This window comes from Octopus sinensis, linkage group LG18 (assembly GCF_006345805.1).
Source record: "Octopus sinensis linkage group LG18, ASM634580v1, whole genome shotgun sequence".
In the NCBI taxonomy this organism is placed as follows: domain Eukaryota; kingdom Metazoa; phylum Mollusca; class Cephalopoda; order Octopoda; family Octopodidae; genus Octopus; species Octopus sinensis.
In genome coordinates this window covers 45,798,145-45,812,381 of record NC_043014.1, presented here as the reverse complement: position 1 = coordinate 45,812,381, position 14,237 = coordinate 45,798,145, and the positions used below count along the sequence as shown (strand labels likewise).

The following is a 14,237-nucleotide window of genomic DNA, read 5'->3' as shown; positions in this document are numbered from 1 at the left end:
TTAGTAGCTCAAAACCATCTCTCTCTCTCTCTATCTATCTATCTATCTATCTATCTATCTATCTATATATCTATCTCTATCCCTCTCTCTATCTATCTATCTATCTATCTCTGTATCTGTGTGTGTCTCTCTCTCTATCTGTCTGTCTCTATCTCTCTCCCTATCTATCTATCTCTCCTCCCCCCCTCTCTCTCTCTCTCTATATATATATATATATATATATATATATATATCTATCTACCTACCTACCTATCTACATATCTACCTACCTATCTACCTCTCTCCCTATCTCTCTCTCCCTATCTCTCACTCTCTATTATCTCACTCTCTATCTATCTAGCTAGCTAGCTAGCTGTCTGTCTGTCCTTCTTTCTTTCTATCTTTCTCTCTCAGTATCCCCGACCTCTTGCAGTGGAAAAGACGACCCACCTTTCTTTTTGACTCTACCTTACTGAGACAAACAAACATGACAAACGAGTAATGCAAAGCAGTTTTCCTTCTCTCTCTCCCTCTCTCTCTCTCTCTCTCTCACGCACACACACACACACACACATATGCACAAGCACTTAGACACTTACATTCTTGTGTGTGTAAATGTCAGATTGTCTTGTGCCCATTTGCACACACACTCCTACGGTCAGGTGTTCTCTCTCTGTGTGGTTGTAATTGTCAGGAAATAGTCGTTTTGCATACACACACATACCTCCCTTGATCCGTCTCAGACAAACAATGCTTTAGGAGAGAGAGAGAGAGACGAGAGCGAGAGAGAGAGAGAGAGATGACGAGAGAGAGAGGAGAGAGAGAGAGAGAGAGAGAGAGAGAGAGTGTGTGTGTGTGTGTGTGTGCGTGTTTATGCATGTATGTGCCGATTACTCTGTTGCATGTTCTTGTGTGTATGCGTGTGTGGGTATATGTATTTTTGTGTATATGTATATTTATATGTATCTATATTTGTGTGTGTGTGTGTGTGGTGTGTGAAACAGACCTGCTAAAGCACACACACACTTATAATGTGTGTGTGTGTGTATCTAAATGTGTGTGTATTTATATGTATTTGTGTATATGTGCATATGTATATTCATGTGTAACTGTATTCATGTGTGTGTCTGTGTATATATGTATTTGTGTATATGTCCCTATGTATATTTCTGTGTATCTATATTCATGTGTGTGTCTGTGTATATATGTACCCGTGTATGTGTGTGTATGTATATATATATATATGTACCCGTGTATGTGTCTATGTGTATATATGTACCCGTGTATATATGTATATTTATGTGAATTTGTGTATATGTTCCTATGTATATCTATGTATATCTATATTCATGTGTGTATATATATATATATATATATATATGTGTGTGTGTGTGTATAAATAATGTATAGGGTATCTGAACTTTTTGAAGCAAGCTGTTACTATTTTGTTGCTGCAGGTCAAGTCTGACTCACCCAGAAACCAAACAGTCCTATATAGACTTACAAATAGTTTAGTTGGCCAGACAGCTTGGCAAGAGACAAAATATATATTTCCAATGTTGTGCTGAGAACTATCCGCACAATGCACATCGACATGTTGCACCAAATTGCATGATGTGCAGTGTGGCAGCCTCAATATGTTGCATTACACCTGTGCTGTCCAATCCATTTCTGTTGACCCACAGATTCCAGTGGTGGCCATAGGGGAGATGGACAAGGTAGATTTGGCCAAAGAGTAATTTGCCCTTCCGTGGTACAAAATGAGTGCTGCCGATAGAAATAAGACAGATAGGTTGACAGACAGATAGGTTGAGCTTCCATTCTTTTTGGTGGTTTTAGTAATTGGACTGCGACCAAGTTGGGGCACTCACTTCAAGGTTTTTTGGTCAAATATATCAATCCCAAAGTCCTCCATTTGGTATTTGCTTTTTATTGATCTCATAACCAAAGACAAGACTTAACTTGACCTGGAAGTAAAGGGATATAATCACTGTCAATTGGAATAACTATTTTATTTTTTATAGCATACTAATTTATATGTATATATATATATATATATATATATATATATATATAGGAGAGGAAAAATTATAAGGCAGAATGCTAAATTGAAGGTAAATTTTAATAAAAATAGGTGTAGGAAAAATTTTAAAAACCCATTTTTATTAAAATTTACTTTCAATTTAGCATTCTGCCTTATTACAATTTTTCCTCTCCTATCATTTCTCCACGTGTGGTTAACGCAACCCCACCATTTACTGACTTATATTCTTTTACTTGCAGCAGTCAAATGACTGCGGCCATGCTGGAGCACCACTTTTAGTAAAAGCACCCACTACACTCGCGGAGTGGTTGGTGTTAGGAAGGGCATCCAGCCGTAGAAACATTGCCAGATCAGACAGGGCCTGGTGCAGCCTTCTGGCTTCCCAGACCCCGGTTGAACCGTCCAACCCATGCTTGCATGGAAAGCGGACGCTAAACGATGATGATGATGATATATGTATAAAGAACACAAATGGGTTATGGTTTACTATAGCTGTTTCAGATACATTTTTTATTGACATATGTATAATTATATGTATTTTATGTGTGTGTGTGTGTGTGTGTATGCACACACATAGGATTCAATACACTTTTTTTTACTAAACTCTGTCTAGTAAATAATGGTCAGCTCAGCATTAAAAGACACTTGATCAATATATCATACAGTGAGAGGGGTTGAGTACAGAAGCACATTGTCGTAAAACAAGCTTACACATGTCTTGTATATTAGCTGTGTGTCTGTGCTATTGTTTTATAGTTGCTATTTAAGTGAGACTATATTCAATGCTGTCTGCACTGGCTTCAAGCCTCTGCCTCCTTTGCCTCTATTTAGGTAGAGCCTGTCGTCTATGTATATATGTACCTATACATATATACATTTGTATATGCATCTATATGATAAACATATATGTGTGTTTATATGTATATATATATGCACACGTCATTAATATATGCATACATATGTGTATGTCTATATATATTATATTTTTATATAGGTGATTAATATATGCATATGCTTGTCCATAAATGCACATATATCTAATTATTGGTAATGGGGAAACCTTTTACACAAAGATAATAATCCTGTTGTTGTAATCGCTTCATTATGGTTTGTTTATCAACCATGTTGGACATCTTCCAGGACATGCTCGTTGTCTGTAGCAACGGCCAGGCCGATCAGCTGTTAAGATTCCCAAGCCTTAATGGCTGTCTTACACTTCGATATTTACTTGACAAACCCCACTGCTTAAGTCCATGGTATAAATTATCTTAGGAAAGGCGGCGAGCTGGCAGAATCGTTATCGCGCTGGGCGAAATGCTTAGCGGTATTTCGTCTGCCGTTATGTTCTGAGTTCAAATTCCGCCGAGGTTGACTTTGCCTTTCATCCTTTCGGGGTCGATAAATTAAGTACCAGTTATGCACTGGGGTGGATGTAATCGACTTAATCTGTTTGTCTGTCCTTTTTTGTCCCCTCTGTGTTTAGCCCCTTGTGGGTAGTAAAGAAATAGGAATTTTGTCTGCCAATTCCGGCGAGGTTCACTTTGCCTTTCATCTTTTCGGGGTCGATAAATTAAGTACCAGTTACGCACTGGGGTCGATGTAATTGACTTGATCTCTTTGTCTGTCCTTGTTTGTCCCCTCTGTCTTTAGCCCCTTGTGGGTAGTAAAGAAATAGGCATGAATTAGAAACCAGAACTTCACTTAGAGTTAGAATCAGATTTTCAAATGTTTTATATTTTCTGCTGAAGGTTTTGTAAAAAGATACATTTCACCAATCTGTAATTTCAAACTTAGAAGGAAAAAAAATATCAAAAACTTATTGGAAAAAAATATATATGAGATTCAATTACAATGGTAAAAAAAGAAATATGATTGTCAGTATTTCACTGTAAATCCTAAATCCAGTAAAGTTGATCCATAAACCTCAGTTATTCATAGTGGAGAACTAGAAATGTGTTTGTATCTTCTACTGAGTCACTAACCAAATATCAGCCAATGTATTATTGTATTAAATAATTGTTTCTTCGTTGGAATTGTATTCAGAAGTCTGATGAGGTTGGTCAGTGCCTCTCCTTTCTGACCAATCCAATAATTAAAAAAATGAATGTTTATTTGGATTTTTTTTTTTTTTTTTTCATGTTGAGGAATCAGGAATATGTTTGTTTGTTTGTTTATTTCTACTGAGTCACTCACCAAACATCCACTGTTTCTTTGTATTGTAATTTACCTTGCCGTGTTTTCATGGGAATACCTGGTATTTTCACATGCCCCCCCCCCCCGAATGGAGCACTTAAAATGGCCCCATACACGTGAAAAGGGAGAGACAGAGATAGAGACAAATAGCATTTTATAAAATGATAGCTGGAATGTTTATGTAACTATAATGAAACATAACAATTTAATAGAAATACCATTTCCCTGAATGGGGAATGATTCAATAAAAGAAGGCTGATTCTATAAGTTACACATGTCTGTTGATCAATATTGTTTACCAAAGATATCACCTATTATTTTATTTTACACACATACTGTTTAAGGCTGAGAAATGTTGAGAGCCATAGATCATATTATTCATAACCATACTGTGTACAACATATACCAATTCCCATAGGTGCTTTGTAGTTTCTTTATAGTTTGTCTTGTCCATCTTATGTACAAATTTCCCTTTTTACTATTTTCACAGCTGTATTCTTTTCAGTACAATTCGAGTGTAACTAATGATACAAACAAATTGTTGTAAGTTATGGATCATAAAAAATACTGAAGAAATACATTTCTTAACAACTTGTCTGACATCACCTTTGAATCTTATTTCTTTATTGCCCACAAGGGGCTAAACATGGAGGGGGACAAACAAGGACAGAGAAAAGGATTAAGTCGATTTTGAAAAATTAAGAATTTATTAAAATAACTTTTGCAGGTGTGGCTGTGTGGTAAGTAACTTGCTTATCAACCACATGGTTCCGGGTTCAGTCCCACTGCGTGGCACCTGTAAGTTATGGATCATAAAAAATACTGAAGAAATACATAAATCAAGAATTCATTAAAATAACTTTGGCAGGTGTGGCTGTGTGGCAGTCCCACTGCGTGGCACCTTGGACGAGTGTCTTCTACTATAGCCTCGGATTTGGTAGACGGAAACTGAAAGAAGCCTGTCGTATATATGCATATATATGTGTGTGTGTGTGTTTGTGTGTCTGTGTTTGTCCCTCCAACATTGCTTGACAACCAATGCTGGTGTGCTTACGTCCCTGTAACTTAGCGGTTTGGCAAAAGAGACCAATAGAATAAGTACTAGGCTTACAAAGAATAAAGTCCTGGGGTCAATTTGCTCGACTAAAGGCAGTGCTCCAGCATGGCCACAGTCAAATGACTGAAACAAGTAAAAGAGTAAAGGATGTTACTCTGGGAGTCAGTTGATCTGCAAGAAATAGCAGCAAAAAGTAAAAGAGAGAAAAAGAAAAGAGTCATACATTATGTGTTATTGCAAACTGAATTTATTTCAAGCTGCCAGTGTGCTTTCGGCAGGATAACATTTAAATTATATTCCAAGCACCAGCTTAATATAATGACGGTTATTTTACAAAATCCATCCAAATTATTGATTATTTTAAAAAATTGTATTAAACAGATGGGCTATGTATTTAATTAGAAATATGATCCGCGAAAGGGTTAAGTATCTCAAGATCTGCTAAAGGAGCAGCTTGGATCTCTCTTGGGTTACTGTTCATAGAGGATTTGGATATGTTGAATCATGTGATACTAAGGTTTACTGCATGTAGGGTAAAAAATGGAATGGTCACAGCTGGAATGCCTTTGATCATAACTCTGTTGAATCAGATCTGACCTGGGACTAAAAAGAAACAAGAAGTAGTAGTAGTTATGCTATGATACAAATAAATCGATGAATAACTGAATAAACAAGTAAAACATTTATTTTCAGACCATCTGTGATTTTGATCAGTGATTAAAGACAAGAAGAGTCAATGATTCGTGGGTTATGTTAAGACTGGAGACTTGGTCCAACACTTGCAAACACAGTGGGCTCTGCTGAACTTGACAGATTATGACCAAGCAGCAGTGAGGTGGTGGTGGTGGTGGTCACATGTGGGATGTCTCTTTATTATTACTCAACTTGCTAGAAATAGCCAAACATGCCAAAGCTTCCTCAAACCATGCTTTGCCATTTCTTGTTTCCTTTATTAAAAGAAAGAGGCACATTGGATAATGTAATCCAGGGTATACTCTTCCTGAAAACAAAAAGAGAGACAAAAAAATTCACTGGATGGTGATAGTCATGGCTTGATTGTTTCTAATCTTAGGTCCATTCAGGGTAAGGCTAACTCAGGGCTAACCATAAATAATGTCAATAATAATAATATCAATTATCAGCCAGCGGCGCCCCAGCATGGCCACAGCTCGTGAGCTGAAACTAGATAAAGTAAAAAAAATTTTTTAAAAATATCTAATAGCAATAATAAAAGCTTTTTCATAACTCTTCTCTTTTCCTTCACTATCTTCTCTCCCCCCCCTCTTGTTCTGTATCCTCCAGATTGGGGGGGGGGTTCGTGATGGAAGTGGCGACGGTGGTGGTTGTGATGTTGATTTGTTCTTGGTGACAGAAGCTTTCTGACACTGAGGTGTGGTCTTGATGGAGATCTGTTGTCAATAAACTATGTCATGTAATTTACTACAGGGTGGGTGGGTAGGTCTTGGGAATGTGCATGCGTGCGTTAGTTCTTCAGTGTTAAAAGTAGACATTCCAAAAGAAATAGAAACCTCTTCCACTCGGTAGACAGATTGAAGGAATAAATAAGGTCAGTTTCCCTTCCCCTTCTCTCTCATATGACACTAGTATTTGATAAATTTCTCTGAAACAAGCCGGACTTAGATAAGAATGAAGATTTACAAATATACATACATACATACAAACGTACAGATATATATATATATATATATATAGCCGAAATTGTGAGGATGCTCTGGTTCTTGACTGAAGATTGAAGGCTTCGAATGTCCCATCCGTGTTTTTTGTATCGTCTTCTAAATGTTTTACGTTCTTGTCCCAGTTTGTATTTTTCTACATATAATATATATAGCGGCGCCCGTACCCTCTTTGGCCTTATATATATATATAATTAGAAAGAACCACCTTTTATCTATTCAAAATGAACAATTAAATTACACCATCTAGAAAGTTACATAGAATAGAAATATTAAAATTAAAATAACAATAAAATACCAATGATTAAGTAAATTGCAAATTAATAAATAAAAACATATAGAATTAGTAGAATATATTTTATTATTTTTTTGCAATTTACTTAATCATTGGTATTTTATTGTTATTTTAATTTTAATATTTCTATTCTATGCAATTTTCTAGATGGTGTAATTTAATTGTTCATTTTGAATTTATAAAAGGTGGTTCTTTCTAATTATATATATATATTATATTGTGTGTGCGTGTGTGTGTGTGTGTGTGTGTGGTGTGTGTATCTATGTATGTACACATATAGGGGCAGATGTAGCAGTATGGTAAGAATCTTGCTTACCAACAACATGGTTCTGGGTTCAGTCCCACTGCTGGACACCTTGGGCAAATGTATTCTACTTTAGCCTCGGGCCAACCAAAGACCTGTGAGTGGGATTGGTAGACAGAAACTGAAAGAAGCCCATCGTATGTGTGTGGTGTGTGTGTGTGTACATATACACATACCTATCTGTGTCTTTGCGTGTGGGTTTGTCCCAACCACCACCACCCCTTGACAACCAGTGTTGGTTTGTTTACGTCCCTGTAACTTAGCAGTTCTCCAAAAGAGCCCAACTGAATAAGCACCGGGCTTTAAAAAAAAAAAAAAGAAAAGTACTGGGGTGGGGGTCGATTCATTTGGCTGAAATTCCTCAAGGTGATGCCCCAGCATGGCCACAGTCTAACAACTGAAACAAGTAAAAGATAAATATCTCTGCTGCATACCATATGAAGTCTTATGAATACTGTCATGGAAATAAGCATGAATGAAGACAACAGCAGCGCCTCCTCCATCACCACCCACACTAATGGTGCATGAGCTTGTCATGGTTTGATTAGCATTTGGCAGGTGAAGAAAATGTCAGTCCATTGTTAGTGAGACACATGAATAGTTTTTTTTTTACTCCATGGATAATGCTCTGATGAATTATTCATTCAGTGCTTTAGTTGCTGTTGTTTAACTCCAGGTGAGGCTGGCTAGAGCAAGACATGTGACCAAAGCCTCTTCAACCATGACATAGCCATCCAAATCTTGTTTCCTGGTATAGTACATCCAGGACTACATTACTGAGTCTTTTAGTTTTTATTTTGCTTTCTCTCTCTCTCTCTCTCTCTCTCTCTCTCTCTCTCTCTCTCTCTCTCTCTCTCTCTCTCTCTCTCTCTCCTTTTTTTTTTTTTTTGTACCAAATTGACTTTGAGGCTTGAGGAGAGGTTTGACTACTATTTCTAGTAAGCCAGGCAACAGCTACAAATAGGATCACTTGCTGGTTTGTTAGTTTTACACTTGAGTGGATTTTAACTCTTGCAGTGTAAGTTAACAATGTACTGATGGATTAATTATTCAGGGAATTAATCTTATACACTAATGCAAACTCTTACATGCGCACTTTTTTTTTATTTTTACACTTAGGTAGACTAAGCCAATGAGATTAGTTAAACGACTTTCATACTCTCTCTCTCTTTCTCCACCATTAGTCACAGACACGAAACATCTAAACTGAGGTTAACTTTGCCTTTCACACTTCTGGGGGTCAATCAAATAAAATCATTAGAGCACCACAGTGAGGGCTTTATGGCATTTGTAACACCAGCTCTTTTCATTCTGGGTTCTAATTCTACTTTTGTATACTTTGGTGATTGACTTACTTTTATCACCCTGTTTAACCCTTTAGTGTTTACATTATTCTACCAAAATTAATGCTTTTTCTTCCACCTTGTTTTGAACTAATCATGCATCATCTTGTAGCTATGAGATTTTGATGAGGTAGCTGTTAATTTTTTAAACTGATATTGTAGGGTTGGTGTGAGAGACCAGATAGGGCTAGTTTGAACATAAAACAGGTAGAATATTTTTGGCCAGATATGGCCGGTTTAAATGCTAAAGGGTTAAACACCCACCAACCTACTCCTTGGGTACTGCTTTAGAAGAGGAGCCCGCTCCACTAATATTCAGGTTTGGTTGATGTTTCCTGCAAGTTGTTGGTTTACTCCCGATCACCTTTGATCCAGCTGACCTATGGATCAAAAAGCCTAACTTAGCTCATCTATATTTTATTTAGCCACAGTATGCTCTGGGTCTGCATTACCCCCAGTGTCAGTTCCTTTTTAAAAACTGTTAGGGTGTGTTTTAGAAGGAATTTGGTTGTTACTTTTAACAAGTAGGCATAGGAGTGGCTGTGTGGTACGTAGCTTGCTTACGAACCACATGGTTCCGGGTTCAGTCCCACTGCGTGGCACTTTGGGCAAGTGTCTTCTGCTATAGCCTCGGGCCGACCAAAACCTTGTGAGTGGATTTGGTAGACGGAAACTGAAAGAAGCCTGTCATATATGTGTGTGTATATATATATATATAATATATATATATATATATAGGCGGAGGAGTGGCTGTGTGGTAAAGTAGCTTGTTTACGAACCACATGGTTTCGGGTTCAGACCCACCGCGTGGCACCTTCGGCAAGTGTCTTCTACTATAGCCTCGAGCCGACCAAAGCCTTGTGAGTGGATTTGGTAGGCGGAAACTGAAAGAAGTCCGTTGTATATATATATATATATATTATATATATATATATATATGTCTGTGTGTGTATATGTTTGTGTGTCTGTGTTTGTCCCCCCAACATCGCTTGACAACCGATGCTGGTGTGTTTACGTCCCCGTAACTTAGCGGTTCGGCAAAAGAGACCGATAGAATAAGTACTAGGCTTACAAAGAATAAGTCCTGGGGTCGATTTGCTCGACTAAAAAGCGGTGCTCCAGCATGGCCACAGTCAAATGACTGAAACAAATAAAAGAGTAAAGAGTAAGTCACCTAATCACATAGATGCTCTCTCTCTCCAGATGCTTCCTGTTATTGTACAATCTCAAAGCTAACCCAATAGCCATACTTTGGCTCTCTTCTATCTCATTCTAATTACCTCCCCTCCTTTTCTAATTACCCCCCCCCCCTCACCCAAACCCATCTCTGCCATCTCTTCTCTGATAACTGTGTGACGTCCTTTGTGTCAAATGCAGCCATCACTCGTTAAAATAATCCCAATATATACAAAACGCAAGCAGTGATGATACAAGCGCTGCCTTTTGGGGTGATCTGCTTATGGGCCTTTAGGGTTATTATTGTTCTTTGACACATGCTCAATACTGCAACCAATCCTTGTAAAAGAATCCCTTCCACAACATGCATGTATGTGTGTTACTTTGTAATTTTGCTTTAGCCCTCATGGCTGTAATTTGATGTGTCATGAGCAGATTTTTTTGAAAATTTTGGGTGGGGTCATTTGTATTTTTTCATATTATCTTTTTGGTGATAACATCTTTAAACAGAATTGGTTAAATATGCATTCATTTCTCCGCTGAGATTTTTCTATCTTAGAGCAATTAAATCCTATTTCATTTCTAAAAAAACCGGAGCTGACACATCTGCAACAAATTAAACATACATGTGGATTGCAGATGCGTGTGTTTGTGTGTGTGTTTGTGTGTGTGTGTGTGTTTGTGTGTGTGTGTGTGTGTTCGTTTGTTGTTGATGATTCACCTTATTGGTTGCTACGCAGTTTCTTGTTACACCTGATCCTTCAGGTAAGAAAAATCGGATCCTGCGTTGCGAAGGAACTCCTGAGTATTGGTGCAGTGAGTCATTAGCGTTCAACAAATAAACGAACTTTGCAAATCTGTATTTCGGATCTCCCTCCACCGACCCTTTTCTTTGTCCAACTCATGTGTGTGTATGTATGTATGTGTGTGCGTGTGTGTTTCCAAAATAAGGGAAGAAAGTATTCAACAGAATATAAACGGAATTTTATTAAACATTTGAAGCTGAGGCTTAATCTGTCACTACTCCGAGTTTCACATTTCAATTTATATTATATAGAGGGTGTGAACAACTTAAATGGAGAATTTGTGTGTGTGTGTGTGTGTGTGTGTGTACATCCATCAGTGTGTGTGTGTGCGTGCTTATTTGTGTATAGACATGCCAATTCTCCTGACATTTGGCATACAAAATATACACACTCACACATACAAACATACACACACGTGTATGTATGTGTGTGTATAAAAATTATATATATATATATATACATATATATATATACATACATTATATATATATATATATATATATATATATATATATATATACATACAATTCAGTCTTCTCTTCTTAAAATTTGTTCATATTTCTGATGATCTAGGATATTTTATAGCAAAACATTAATAAATTTCAAAAAAAGACGAGAAATTTTTAAGGGGCTTCATTTTAAACCAATCTTCACTAGCCCTAGGGAGATCAATGATATTCAACATTTTATCTCAGTTATTTCAGATATTTAGATATAAATTAATAAAAGAAAATACAAAAATAATTTATTTCACTATATATTTTCGCTTTTTTTTTTTACTGCTTATTTGATATGTGTCTTCCATGTTGGCCTTGGAGAGAGAGAGAGAGAGAATTTAAAGTGTGTATATGTATACATATGTGTGTGTTTGTGTATAGTTAAATAGATATACAGTTAGATATATAGGCATACTTGCTGATGTATGTATATTAGGCTGAGTTGTGTATTTTTGTGAATTTTTTACATTTTACCTATTACTTGTTATATATATATCATCATCATCGTCGTTGTTTAATGTCCGCTTTCCATGCTAGCATGGGTTGGACGATTTGATTGAGGACTGGCGAGCCAGATGGCTGCACCAGGCTCCAATCTGATCTCACAGAGTTTCTACAGCTGGATGCCCTTCCTAACGCCAACCACTCCGAGAGTGTAGTGGGTGCTTTTACGTGCCACTGGCACGAGGGCCAGTCTGGCGGTACTGGCAACGGCTGCGCTCAAAATGGTGTTTTTACGTGCCACCTGCACAGGAGTCAGTCCATATCAGACCCAAATATTTTCTACCTGTTTTATATTTAAACTAATCAGATCTGGCTTCTCACGCCTATCTCACAATGTCATTCTAAAAATAGGCTGTGAGAAGTAGCTTGCTTACCAACGTCATGGCTCCAGGTTCAGTCCCACTGCATGGCACCTTGGGTAAGCGTCTTCTACTATAGCCTCAGGTTGACCAAAGCCTTGTGAGTGGATTTGGTAGACTTTGAAAACTGAAAGAAGCCGATGTGTGTGTGTGTCTGTGTTTGTCCTTTACCATCGCTTGACAACCGATGTTGGTGTTTACGTCTACGTAACATAGTGGTTCGGCAAAAAGAGACTGATAGAGCAAGTACTAGCTTACAGAGAATAAGTCCTGAGGTCGATTTGTTCGACTAAAGGCGATGCTCCAACATGGCCACAAATGACTGAAAGGAGTAAACAAAATAAATCACATCGTTGACATTGCAAGATAATGTATGATTAATTATAATTAATGTGAATAATTAAGCATTACATTTGACAGAGTAACCTGAACACTAAAGGCTTAAAACCAGCCATAGCAAACCCAAATATGTTCTACTCATTTTATGTTTAAACCAGCTAGATCTGGCCTGTCATACCTGCCTCACAATGTCATTCTAAAACTCAACAATCACAGCATCGAAATCTTCACGGCACGAGATGATGCATTATTAATTCAAGACAATTTGAATAAATGAGCATTACATTTGGCAGGGTAATCGGAATGCTGAAAGGGTTACAGGTGTGCCCCGAATTCATTGTTCCTGTAAAATGCCATCCTGTTTTTTTTACAGCTGTGAAACATGTTTTACAACAATAACCACCCCACCACCTGCACCCTTTAACTATACATACCTGTTGTAATTAAAGCAGGTTAGAGTAATTCATGCCTTCTATTATTGCAACAGGTGGGCATCATTTAAAGTTCACACACTTGTTTCAATGTTGTTGTTGTTGTTGTTGTTATTTAACACTGGTCATCTCTTAAGCAGACCTGGGATCAAAGATATTCATGCCATGAGCAATCATTTTCGGGGAAGGGGTTTTTTTAATTAAAAAAAAAATTTTTTCTTTTTAGCAAAGTACATTATTCCAATCATCATCCAGTGTTTTAAATCCAGGTTTTGTCCCCGTTTACAGGGGTGGCCTGATCTACCTCAATGCAATAGCAGCTGAGGTAGGCAGGTGTAGCCCACCCCAAACTTTGGATTGGCTGGGGTCCATTCTCCTTTGCTATCATGAGGCTTTTCTGGAGTTGGATTTTCTACAGAGAGCATACCCTTACTTACCCCCAGCCTTAGCTTCTAGACATGAGTGGTCCCAAGACCAAGGCCTCTACCATGATTTTTAAGAAATGTGGTGGAAAACTAGCTCAAGAAAGTAGGGATACTACTCCCTGAAATTCCTTTTGGAGTTCCCCCCCAACATGTGCTCTCTGTTTATTCAAGGCAGTAGGATGTGATTTGGCTGTTATCTTTAGCATGTCAAGCAATTACCTGCATAGTGTCTTTTGTTCATTCATATACCGTAGGCGTAGGAGTGGCTGTGTGGTAAGTAGCTTGCTTACCAACCACATAGTTCTGGGTTCAGTCCCACTGCATGGCACCTTGGGGAAGTGTCTTCTACTTTAGCCTCGGGCCAACCAAAGCCTTGAGAGTGGATTTGGTAGACGGAAACTGAAAGAAGCCCATCGTATATATGTATATATATATGTGTGTGTGTGTGTGTTTGTATGTCTGTGTTTTTCCCTCCAACACCGCTTGACAACCGATGCTGGCATGTTTACATCCCCGTAACTTAGCGGTTTGGCAAAAGAGACCGATAGAATAAGTACTAGGCTTACAAAGAATAAGTCCTGGAGTCAATTTGCTCAACTAAAGACGGTGCTCCAGCATGGCCACAGTCAAATGACTGAAACAAGGCATTGGTCGGCCCGAGGCTATAGCAGAAGACACTTGCCCAAGATGCCACGCAGTGGAACTGAACCCCGAACCATGTGGTTGGTAAACAAGCTACTTAGCACACAGCTACTCTGCAATGTTCAAATTTTAATAAAATATGTAATTAT

At 37.8% G+C, this 14,237-nt stretch overlaps 1 protein-coding gene across 6 annotated transcripts in view; it reads left to right on the top strand.

Moving 5' to 3' along the window:
* The window catches only part of LOC115221265 (titin-like), a 429,926-nt gene that overhangs the window by 101,142 nt on the left and 314,547 nt on the right, over positions 1 to 14,237 (top strand). The gene's annotated exons all lie outside the window — the stretch shown is intronic.